The sequence below is a fragment of the Hyaena hyaena genome, unplaced genomic scaffold, assembly GCF_003009895.1.
Source record: "Hyaena hyaena isolate Hyena2069 unplaced genomic scaffold, ASM300989v1 scaffold_795, whole genome shotgun sequence".
Taxonomy (NCBI): Eukaryota; Metazoa; Chordata; class Mammalia; order Carnivora; family Hyaenidae; genus Hyaena; species Hyaena hyaena.
The window spans coordinates 787862-800174 of NW_024081425.1; the positions used below are offsets into that span (position 1 = coordinate 787862).

Below are 12313 nucleotides of genomic sequence, written 5' to 3' on the forward strand. Positions count from 1 at the left end.
CTTCAAAGTCCCCCTCCCTGGGTTCCGGTGACAGCACTATCTAGGTTCTTCCCTGACCTCTTCAACAGCTCACCCTTTCCCCTCCCCCCATCTGTTGCCCCCACTACCTTTCCTCCTTCTCTTTCCTAACTTACCCTGATTCTTCTTCATATCCATTCCCACCCCTCTTAGAGAAATCCTTCCCAGTCCTAGCTTCAACTGTTACTTCTACTGAAGGAAACTCCTTCCCCTAAACCTTTATATTTCTGCTCTCTCATCTAAGAAGCACTAATGTCTTGAACCTTGTTTGCCCTACGATGTTTAGCTCTATGCCTGCAAGACAGTATCAACTTTTGTGAATTGGTTGGCATTTCATGATTCCAAAGTGAAAAATAATACACAAGTAACCAATTTATCACCAATACCTGGGGTTCATAAGAAGTTTTGGTAAGTCTTGACACCTTGCTTTCTTTTTAGCTTTACTCTTTCTCTGGGTAACTAATTTTTTTAAAAGAGGATATAGCTCCTCCTAGTGGATAATAATCATATTTTAAAATACAGACCCTCCTAACTTCAAGTATTCTGGAATGTATAAACAATAAAACTAAAGTATATGTAATAACTACATGCAGACTATTAATTATTCAAAGCTCCTCAGCTTAAGTATCTTGAACAATAACAAATTCTAAGGGATTTATCCTTTTTAATTGGAGACACATTTTCAATACTTAAAAAAGAGATATTCAGTAATGTTGTTTCAAGTTACCTAGCATCCAACTGCAAAAGGCTTTCTTGGTTAGCCCAATAAATCACAGCACTATGAAAAGGAGGCCAGAGTCTTGGATTTGGTTCAAGTATGGTCAGCGACTTTCATGGTTCCACAGCCACAAATTTTATCCTGACTCCAAGAAAATGTTGTAATAAGATTTGCCCTGTACCACAGAAGACTCTGGGTGAGGAGAGCAAAGAGCCAGTGCAATTTTAACTCCTTGACTGGAAATCAACCCAGATATGCTGGTGGGTTAACAGAGGCTATATTTTAAAGTAGTCTTTCATCTAACGACAACTACCTTCTTTCTTCAGAACCACATCCAGGTGGCTTGTAAGGATCTATCAAATGTTGAGTTATGTAACTGTTTGCTTTGTAGCGACTACATCAGTCAGGTAGTAAATAAAGATATATAGATATAGGAATATATTGATAAATCTATATACCTTCTCAAACTTAAATTTTGATATGCTGCTGAATACAGGAAATTAAGGCGATTTTTTTTTATCAGCCAAATAGGAAATTAAGGCGATTTAATGATATTTTTCAAATTACCTTTTTAGTGAATGTCCTTCATATATGAAGCCTTGGCATCTGTATGAAATTGGGAACACAGCTCAAGTTCTAAAATATAAAACAAATATGTTATCCACTATAAAATGCATCGAGTTAACTCAAAGCTAACAGTTCAGACTAATCAGTCTTTTGATTACTTACAAGGTTATCTTAATATTAATAGCAATATTTATGTTTTTTGAAAAGAACTAATCCCGTGTGAATTTGAAAATATAATCAATCAGTGGAAAGGTCTAGCATTATGTTCCAAAAAAACTTTACTTTCATTATCCCCAAAGTGATAAAGATCAAACAAACTAATCACTTCTCTTTCTGATCTCTTAGCAGTTTTTGGTCCAAAATTGTAATAAAACCTCTGATTCCCAAACTATCCATGCCCTGAGCATTCGTCACTGAAATTTTACACTAATTCTCAGGATAAGCCAATGGTGTTTCCTAAATTGAGAGATATGGAAATAAATGCAGGAAACCAAAAGGGCAGATTGGGTTAAGAGTTATCACAGGTGATGAAGTTATTCCAGACTACCTCATTTGCCATCAAACTATAGTTTAAAGCACAAATTAGATCATCAGTTTTGTTCTGTGGCTTTATTTTTTAAATCAATTCTACCAAATAAAAGTAGCTATTTACATAAACTATCACAAAGTTGATGACATAGCTACAGCAAGACTTTTGCTATTCTCCAACAAGCTGAATAATTTAAATGGTTTTCTTGTCTAAATAGAATTTCTGCTGGGGTATTCCCTGCTTTTGGCCAATTTCCAGGCCTTAAATATTAAAATAAGAAAATCAAGGGGTGCCTGGGTGGTTCAGTTGGTTAAGCATCCAACTTCGGCTCAGGTCATGATCTCACAATTTGTGAGTTCAAGCTCCACATCAGGCTCTCTGTTGTCAGCACAAAGCCCACTTTGGATCCTGTGTCCCACTTCCCCCTCCCCCTCTCCCACTGGTTCCCTTTCTCTCTCTCCCTCTCTCTCTCCCCCTCAAAATAAATAAATAAACTTTTTAAAAAAGGGAGGGCATTTCAAAAAAATAAATAAATAAAAATAAGAACATCAAATCCAGTGGTTCTAATTAATATTTCACATTTACCACATACTGTATATGATAGCATTGTGAGTAAAGCATTCCTTAAGTATAATTTACTTGTGTGAGTATATATATATGTCTGTATATATATATATATAATTTTCATAAATATAACTTCCTACATAAGATTTTGTTGCTTGGATCTCTTATCATTTATTTAACCATTTCTTTATTGTTGGGCATTTAAGCCTTTGGTTTTTTGTGTATGTTTTTTTTATTTTTTTAATGTTTTATTTATTTCTAGGAGAGAGAGAGAAACAGCGTGAGCAAGGGAAGGTCAGAGAGAGAGGGAGTCACAGACTGAAACAGGCTCCAGGCTCTGAGCTGGCTGTCAGCACAGAGCCCGACGCGGGCCTCGAACCCACGAACCGCGAGATCATGACCTAAGCGAAAGTCGGACCCTTAACCGACTAAGCCACCCAGGCGCCCCTTTTGTGTATGTTTTAAATGAGGCTACATTATCTATCTTTGTGAACAAAGCTCTTCCACAGCTGTATTTCTTAAGATATTTCTGACTCAGGTGACAGTTAATAAGAAAACGACTTAAATTATTTTCTAACAATGAGAAGACCTAACCCTGTAAAGTCTTAAAATAAGTCACTTATAGAAACATTGTCTTGTGTAATTATCCTGTAAAGTATGGTTACAGGCTTATTAAACTGACTACAGATGATTTTACTTTTACAGTGGTCAGCAAGCATATAGTTATTTCTGAGAGAAAACAGAAAACCAAATAATCCAGCTTCTTTCCATATAGCAGCTGAACAACTAGAAGTAAAGCACAAAGTATAATTTACTTTTTAAAATTTAACAATAATGTAAATAAAATTGAAAAGTGTATGGGTAAAATCTTATTTCTTTTATATTATCCAAATACAGAATCTGTGAAAACCCATGGAAACCCTTTACATCTTAATGAGTTTATTTTTTTAAGTTTATTTATTTTGGGAGAGACAGAGTGAGTGCAAGTGGGAGAAGGGCAGAAAGAGAGACAGAGAGAGAGGGAGAATCCCAAGCAGGCTCTGTGCTGTCAGCAGAGCCCAATGTGGGGCTGGAACTTACAAAACTGTGAGATCTTGACCTGAGCTGAAATCAAGAGTCAACTCCTTTAATGAGCTGTGTGTTTGTGTGTGTGTGTGTGTTTACTTTGTTTTTGTCATTGTACTTTACATTCAAGCACTGTCATATTGGAGTGATAATCTACATACTTAACCATGCTAACTGAAGGAAAAGTAAATTATTATAGGGTAACAGAAAACACAAGAAAACAGAAAAGTATCGACAGCAGTAGCAGAAGATTTTCCCACTTCCCAGTGCTCTCCATCAGGTGTCAAATCCTCTGCTATTCTAAGCTCATAATCAGTTTAGGTGAAAATCAACGCCGCCCCTCACAGCTTTCAGTATGATGTAAATATGAGATGTCAAAGAGAAAGTTGCTCTTACCAAGCCTATCGTTTTCCTCCTTCCTTCATTCTAAAATAATATACCCCCTTATTAAAAATCTCTTCAAAGGCAAATTCCCAAAGTACAAAACAAGAGACATAAAAATCTAAAGAAAAATACAACCTGAAAATATTTTGTCCTCCTAAGCAGTGGTATGTTTAAAGGTAGGGGCTTTGTCTTAACGTGGTGTTCCTAGTCTCCAGCACTGTACTTAATGAGCACCTAGCAAAAGCTGACTGAATTCATGTTTGAACGAGTAAGAAAGTACATTCCGAAACAGCTCTTGTTCTAAAGGTTTCTTCACATCACATCTCTCATTTTTCATACCCAAGGATTATGTAAATCTCTAATTTCTTATTAACTGCCATAGAATCCTTTATTCTGTCATGTTGAAATTCCTAAGATTGTAGGAAATTTGTAAAGGCTTGTAAGGTTTTTCACAGATGGAAACCTGTTCCACTAGATCAGAGAACTTGGCACACCAAAACCTTGTGTAAAGACGTAAAATAAATAGAGTAATTAAGAATTCATTCTTAATTAAGAATAAGAAATAAGAAGAATAAGAAATAATTCTTAGTCATTTATACTTTTTTCCCCTGTATAATGCAAGAGAGATGGATGGTATTTACAATTATGAAAGAGTAGACAGATGTGATGTGATATACATAAGGAAAACTCACTAAAATAAAAGAGAAATTGATGAAAGATAAACAGTCTTATAATTAATTCTATGTGATTTCTCCAGGACACTTGAGCTCAGAAAAGTCACCAGCAACTGCTTTGAGATGAGGAGCTGTACCATCCACTGAAACACTGTGCATCCCGCCTCCAACTGAGCCATTCTATAGATTGCACACAGAACAGAATCTTTTCATCAGTGATTTCAGAGAAGGAAGAAAAATCTCACCCTGTGATTTCATGTCAAGGTGTTTAGTAAAAGTATGAAATCCAAACAGGGTACAAGTGGTTGTATTTGTGATCGTGGGAATATTGCAGTAAGAGAGATAAGGAAGACAAGAACAAATGGATACCACAAAAATCAGACAAAGCCTGTTTTGTGGCAGATGGATGGATAACTCAAATGAGCACCGTACGCTTCGGAGACAATGTAAAATCCAAGACGGAGATGAACCCTGCATTGCAAATCAGTGTCACGTACTTTTAAATGTTTCTTCATTCAGATTCTTAAATCATATCTGCCAGGGTTTCAATAGTCCAGGAACAAAGAGAGTGGTTCGTTAAATCTGCTTTCTTGAGAAAAGTCATCTGAACAAGTATGAGACACAGTGGAAAATTTCCAGAAGGAGCAGAACTGGCTGTCAGTCTGCTTTCCTTGCAGTGATGGGAACCTGCAAGCAGCCCAAAGCCCAAAGAGAAGGTAAAAGGATGCCGAAGCAGCAGGGGCCTCGCTGGATGACGCTCTCCCAAGGGCTGCAAGATGTCCTCACTGAAGTCATCCTCTGTGGGGGGTCAGAGTTTGATGTAATTTTGCCTTCTCAAACTGTGAGCCTGAGGTCTACTGAACAATTAAGTGAATTAACTTAATTGTACACTGCTAATCAGGACTTTAAAAAAGAAGTAAAGGGGTGCCTGGGTGGTTCAGTCGGTTAATCATCCAACTTCAGATCAGGTCATGATCTCACAGTTCGTGGGTTCGAGCCCCACGTCAGGCTCTGTGGTGACAGCTAGCTCAGAGCCTGAAGCCTGTTTCAGATTCTGTGTCTCCCTCTCTCTCTGACCCTCCCCTGCTCATGCTGTCTCTATCTCTCTCTCAAAAATAAATAAAAATATTTTTTAAAAAGTAGAGATAAGAAGATAGAAATAATAATCTTAAGTTGTTTTTCTATGGTTTATATTTACAAAAAAAGAAAAAAGGAAAAAAAGAAAAGTTCTCATTCCTTGTTGAGATCCTTGGGTTTTTCAAACTAAGGTAAACAACATTTTAGATTTGGTGTAAGTCTGGAGATAAATATAGACTAATAGAAATTATTTTGGGTTAGGAAATAGGTAGTATTCTGTTTTGTATTCTCAAGGCCCAGCACAGTGCTCAAGAAATATTTATTGATGAGTCAATGTCAAACTAAAATAGCTCAAATTATGGTGATGTTCCAGAATTCCTGATAAATAAATATTCCTGAGGAATAAACCAAAGTACAATTTATAAATAACTGATATGTTGTGCCAGGCAAAGATGAGTAAAACCTGGTCCAGTTCTGTGACGGCTTACAAGGCCTTTATACTTCATTGGAAAGTAAAGACATCTCTTGGCCACAGCCAACTTCAATGAAGAAATCCCTTCTTCAAATGTAAGTCAAGCACACTGCACCTCTAGGACAACTCTACCTTTGTTGAGACCTCACACGTTGGGATCATGTCCTCATGACCACGTGGTCCACCTTGCTCATCCACTCAAGAATCCAACCTCGTTCAGGCGGGGCTTACGGGGTGGGGGTGGGGGGGCTTCTGGGGAGGCGGGACTGCGAGATTGGGGGGTGTGGACCTAGGAAAAGCTCAACAGATCACCTGGATTCTTAAAGTCATTCTGAGCTTGAAGATTACTGAGAAGAGGGTTGCAAACAAGAAAGGGTACATCACAACTAAAGCAGGACTGCTTAGGAACTCTCTGGAAAGCTCTGAAGGTGCCTGCCTTTATCTAGCAGCCTCATAGTCTATAATTCTTAAATTTAAATGGCAAGAATACAGAACTGGGCCTGGGTCTCAGGATCCCCCCCACCTCACAACCTTCTGTGCCCCAGATGCCTCAGAGCTAACCCAGTCTCAAGAATATGGCCTACACCTTTGGATTTTCAAGGAAGAAGTAACTCAAGATGAAAAAAATAATTAGTATGCTACCTGTCTGACTTCTTGCTATCTTCTAAGTGCAGTAGGAACTGACTGACTTCTTGTCCTACATGGTTTGTATTCTATACACGTTGTAAAACTGGCCTGTGCTAAAACAGAAGAGACTGAGTTATATTACACTATAACACAAGGACATGTCATATTCCCCTTCAAATCTCTATGTTCTGTTATTGTGTGCTGAACTAAAATAAATTGAACTAGGAGCAACTGGGTGGTTCAGTTGGTTAAGCATCCAACTTTGGCTCTGGTCTTGATCTCACAGTTCATGAGTTCAAGCCCTGCATTGGGATCTGTGCCAACAGCTCAGAGCCTGGAGCCTGCTTTGGATTCTGTCTCCCTCTCATCCTGCCCCTCCCCTATTTGCATCCTCTCTCTCTCTCTCTCTCTCACACACACACACACAAATAAATAAACATTAAAAAAATTATTTTAGGGGCACCTGGGTGGGTAAGTCAGTTAAGCATCTGACTTCAGCTCAGGTCATGATCTCACCGATTGTGGGTTTGGGCCAAGCATTGGGCTCTGCGCTGACAGCTCAGAGCCTGGAGCCTGCTTCGGATTCTGTGTGTGTCTCTCTCTCTGCCCCTCCCCTGCTAACGTTCTATCTGTCTCTCAAAAATGAATAAATGTCAAAAAAAAGTTTTTTTAATAAAAAAATTATTTTAGGGGCACCTGGGTGGCTCAGTTGGTTGGGCATCCAACTTCAGCTCAGGTCATGATCTAGCGGCTTGTGAGTTGGAGCCTTGCATCAGGCTCTGTGCTGACAGCTCAGAGCCTGGAGCCTGCCTCGGATTCTGTGTCTCCCTCGCTTTCTGCCCCTCCTCCGTTCTCTCTCTCTTTCAAAAATAAATATGATGTTAAAAAAAGAAAAAATTTAATAAAATAAATAGCATTCATAGGGCAGGACCATGCTGAAGAAATGGCAATCTGATGGCTGCTCACCAGATCATTACTTGGATTACCTGTGAGTTAGTTAAGTGGCTTAATTTGTGCACAGGGTTTTGTAAGAGACTGAGATGACAAGAATATATATTTCCTTCTTAGGCATAGCAGTGTCAAAGGATAAGGGAAAGGTGTGCAGGAACAAGTCCATGTTGGAGGCATACATGTGGTGTCTATCAAGGTATTGATGTTAAATATCATAGAAGAGAGTGCCTAAAAGGTAAGTGGGTCCAAGAAGAGACCCGGAACACTGCAAACCCTCGCTTTAAGAGATGAAGAGGAGCCAGTCAAGGAGACTGAGAAGATGTGGGCAGGGAGGAAGGAGGAAAACTTTAAGAGACTTCAAGAAAAAAGCATGTTAAGGAGAGAGTGATCAGTTTGGTCCAATACTGCTGATAGGTCAAGGAAGATGAGGACCAAGATGGACCACCGAATTTAGCATTGATCGGCCAAGAGATGGAGGTTATTAGTTCTGGCTTTCCTGAAGTGAGATAAACAAGATTCCAAGAGATGAAATAAGTTGAACAGTCAAGGTCACAGAGCCAATTAGCAGCAGAACTGGGCCCAGAGCCAAGTACTGAAAGTAGGCCTTCAGAAGTGACCATGTTTCTTGAATCCCAGATCAGGTTCTTCCTCAATAACACATTATGATGTCATCATTCCCTTGGTAACTCTGATTCCTGAGGGGCATTCTTAAAGAACATTAAGGCTGGAAACAAAAAGAAATAAACATCAGTAGTAGAATTGGGGGCACAATGACAGACAAGGGTTTGGTATTTCATGGCAGAGACAAGGGCCCTCAAATCAAATGATACAGACACCGCAACCAGGATATACCCAAGTGTCAAAATACATTTTTTACATCTCCTCAAAATGTTCATTGTATTTCACAAGATGATTCATATGAAAATAAACAGATACATAAATACCCCTGGGCCCCATTACCATATGTTAATATATGTCTATAGTCAGGACTTGAGTAATGGGAATCTGATTCCCCACCCTCTTCTCATCACTTTATTTCCTCCTTATGAAAGGATTCAAAAAGGGGGAGAGGGAGGACATAGTTTTACTTCAGATTTTAATAAATCAAATCTTAGAGGGGGCCAAAAGCACAAGAAAGCCCTAAACAATTCAGGTACAAAGATCAGTTTTAACTGTCCCCACTCCTAACCTCAAATTCACAGCTGCCAAAGTCTTCTGAACGATTTTTGTGGAAGATTTTCAAAGGGAAGAAGAGCAGGGGATGGACCACAAGCAGACATCCGGGCTCCGAATGGACAAGCTATTAGAGACTAGGAACGGGTCAGGAGGGAGGGACCTGCACAGGGCAAGGGCAAGGGAGGCAGGCAGGCACTTTCCAAGGGAGGGGTTGAGCAAAAGCTGGTGCCAGGCCCGCACTTTCTCTGGAGAGGGGAAAGGGTAATGCGAAGCTAGGACACGTGGCGGAGAAAAAGCAGAGTTGGCGGCTCTAAACTTCCAGAGTCCAAGTGTCAACTCTCCTATGCTGGCCCCTACACCTAGGGTCTCCCTCCAGGGCTGCAGCCAACTCCTCACGCCTCCCTTCCCGCCTTTTCTTCCGAGAACGCAGGGCAGAAAGGAGCGTGCTGTGGCCAGGGGGCCCGGGCTCGGTGGGAGTGAGCGCGGGGCGCAGGCTGCCTCTAGGTTACCTGATGCCGCAGTGTCTCCCCAGAAATCCGAGGCGCAGCCCTCCAATCCCGGCCCACCGCCCGTGCCGGCTTCACCCGGCCGAGGTGCCCAGGAGCCGGGTCCCTTGGTCCGAGAGGGAGAGTCGCCCCCAGCAGGCGCAGCGTCAGGGACCGGGGCAGGCTCCGCAGCAGGAAGGCCAGAGTCCTAGCGCCTGGCCGTTGGCTCTGCTGGGTGACGGCGCCTTGCGCGCCCTCTGCTGGCCAGGCCCCACCTGTGCGCCCAGCAGGGAGGTTCGAATTCCCCACTGCCTGCCCGACGCCCTGTGCTGGGGCGGTTTCAACAACCATGACCACAAAACACGGTTTAGGGGTGCTAGCTCGGCTCCTTTCCTCTGTTTTTGGAGTTTATACCAACGATTTAAAGATCCTGGGGCACTTGGATGGCTTAGTCAGTTAAGTGTTCTCGTCTTTTGCTGCTCAGGTCAGGATCTAAAGGTTCCTGGGATTAAGCCCTGTTTTGGGCTCTGCTCTGACAGGGAGGAGCCTGCCTGGGATTCTCTGTTCCACCCCCCCTCCCTCTCAGCCGCTCCCCTGCTCACAAACACACACAGACACACACACAGACACACACAGACACACACAGACACACACAGACACACACACACACACACACACACACACCTTTTTGAGAAGGAAAAAATCCAACAAGATAAAGATATGGCAGCCCCCAACTTCTCTTCCAAGGAGCTGGAGAATTGTATCCAGGCCAGCTTTGTTTTTCCAGCCAGGTCCATGAAGAACCTGGTTTCCCTATAGCTATAAATACTATCTGAGCAAAGCTGCTGGGAACACAGGATCACTGCAAACATCATTACACAGGCATAAGAGAGATGCAAAAGAAGTCTACAGAGGGTGTTTACAAGCTAGTTAATTTCTGAGTCATTTAGTTTCCATTAATGCACATATTCTTTCAAGTCCAATGCTGCTGGCTCTCCTAGATTGAATTTAACAAAGCAAGAATTTAAGTTAGAAGTAAAATTTTATAATAAAAGGAAGAAAACAGAAACCAGGCCTTTCTCTGTTGTAGGATAATTAATAAAGTTTATGGATCTGAGCAATTACATGACTAATAATAAAAGAGTTTTAACATTTGTTGAATCCTTACTACTTACCAGAAGCTGTTCTAAGAGCCTTATTTATTTTATAATAAAAATACGTTCTTAATAAGAATGTTTTATGTTTAAATGTTTTATATTTATTAACACATTAAATAAAACAACCCTATGAGATGGATAATATAATTATCCCCATTAAAAGCATTTTTTAATGTTTTTATTGTTCAGAGAGAGAGAGCATGAGTGGGGGAGGGGCAGTAAAGTTGAGGAAATTGAGACATAGAGAAGGTCACATCGCTAAAAGTAAGCTATAAAGTTGGAATTTAAACCCAGATTGGGGCATCTGAGTGGCTCAGCGGGTTAAGCGATGGACTTCTTCGGCTCAGGTCATGATCTGACGGTTCATGAGTTCGAGTCCTGTGTTGGGCTCTGTGCAGACAGCCCAGAGCCTGGAGCCTGCTTCACATTCTGTGTATTCCTCTCTCTCTGTCCCGCCCCCCCACCCCAACCTCGGCTCATTCTCTGTCTCTGTCTTAAAAAATAAACATTAAAAAATTTAAAACAAACAAAAACCCCCAGCCAATCTGGCTCCAGTGTCCGTACTCACTGCTGTTATGTTATACTGCCTCTGTTAGAAAAAAAATTAACTCTGATCTCATTTACTCCTCACAACAAACCTACGGAGTGGGTTCTGTTATTATCTCTGTCTAACGGACAATGCAACTTAGGCACAGAAAGGCTAAATAATTGTCTAGGGTATCAGAGCTGCTGAATGGTGCAGTAAGATGGTAATAGTCAGTTGGACCCTTAACTAGCTCCGGAAGGGGAGGTGCTATTTTCGTACACTCCACTATACAGAGGGAGAAAGAATTACCAGGAATGTGTGTAAAGCTTTTATAACCTTCCAATACTTGAGCCCCTGGGCCTTAGGCTCAGTCCTTCTGTGTCCTTCGTCAGGCCCAACTCCGCCGGAATGTCTCTCCATTACTGTACTCCCCTAGTGAGGTCAAGATCATAGGGGTCCTTGACCAGCCTCAGAGTCAGACTAAGGTGTAGCCATTTTGCCTACAGCTGGGACAACTCTTCCCTGAGGAAGGCTCAGCATATTTAAAACACCTACACACAGTGAGCTTTCATCCCTTTTGGGGCCAGTCCTCCAGGATACTTTGGAAAGGGACAGCTAGGGACATGAGTACCTCCAAGCCCTCTTTGCTCCTATCTGAGAAACAGTGTTGCTTTCTAAAGGGCAATCAGCGCAGTCAAAGAGGAGACACAGTGGATATATAATGCCAGGGCCATATAAACAACTTGATTTTCCTTAGTTTTGGAAGTTCATTTCTTTCTCCCTGTGGAGGCAAGGCCTCTCTTGCCCAATATAATGATCTGACGGCATCTGGGGCTGACCAAAAGAAAGATAAGACCGTGAGGTGGGAGTAGCACACGGCAAGTTTTATTTGGGCCACACTTTGACAGGTTTGCATGTGGGGGGGAGTCCGACACAGTATGGGGCCATCGGGATGTCATGGCAACACAGGGGCTTTCACGGCTTCCACCAGGAAGTAGGAAGCTAAAGGAACTCCTGGGGGACAGGTGCATGGGAGAGAGGGCTTCCAGGTCTAGTTGAGGCTGCTCAGCAGCCCCTCTGGGAGTCTCTGGTCAGGGAACCCTAAAGGGCAGCCACAGAGTAGAAGTCTTTAAGAGCTACAAGATGTATCTTATCCACAGCTAGCAGATGCTGGATGCCATTTCTTGGCATTTGCAAAGCAGGCCAGTTCTAAATGTTTTAAAATATGCTTATTTTGGGTGTGTTTAAAATGACTGAATATGTTTTAAATATGAAGATTTGGCTTTGGTCTCCATAGGCTTTGGAGTTCATGGGTCCCAGCCT

At 41.6% G+C, this 12313-nt stretch overlaps 1 long non-coding RNA gene across 2 annotated transcripts in view; it reads right to left on the minus strand.

The window, feature by feature from the left end:
- LOC120221624 overlaps positions 1-9490 on the minus strand; it is an 83852-nt gene extending 74362 nt beyond the window's left edge. For both annotated transcript variants that reach the window (XR_005525846.1, XR_005525845.1), the window contains exons 1-2: positions 9332-9490; positions 1304-1372 (exon numbers count right to left, since the gene is read on the minus strand). This is a non-coding gene — a long non-coding RNA (uncharacterized LOC120221624). The remainder of the gene's footprint in view (positions 1-1303; positions 1373-9331) is intronic.
- Between the last annotated feature and the right edge of the window lie 2823 nt (positions 9491-12313).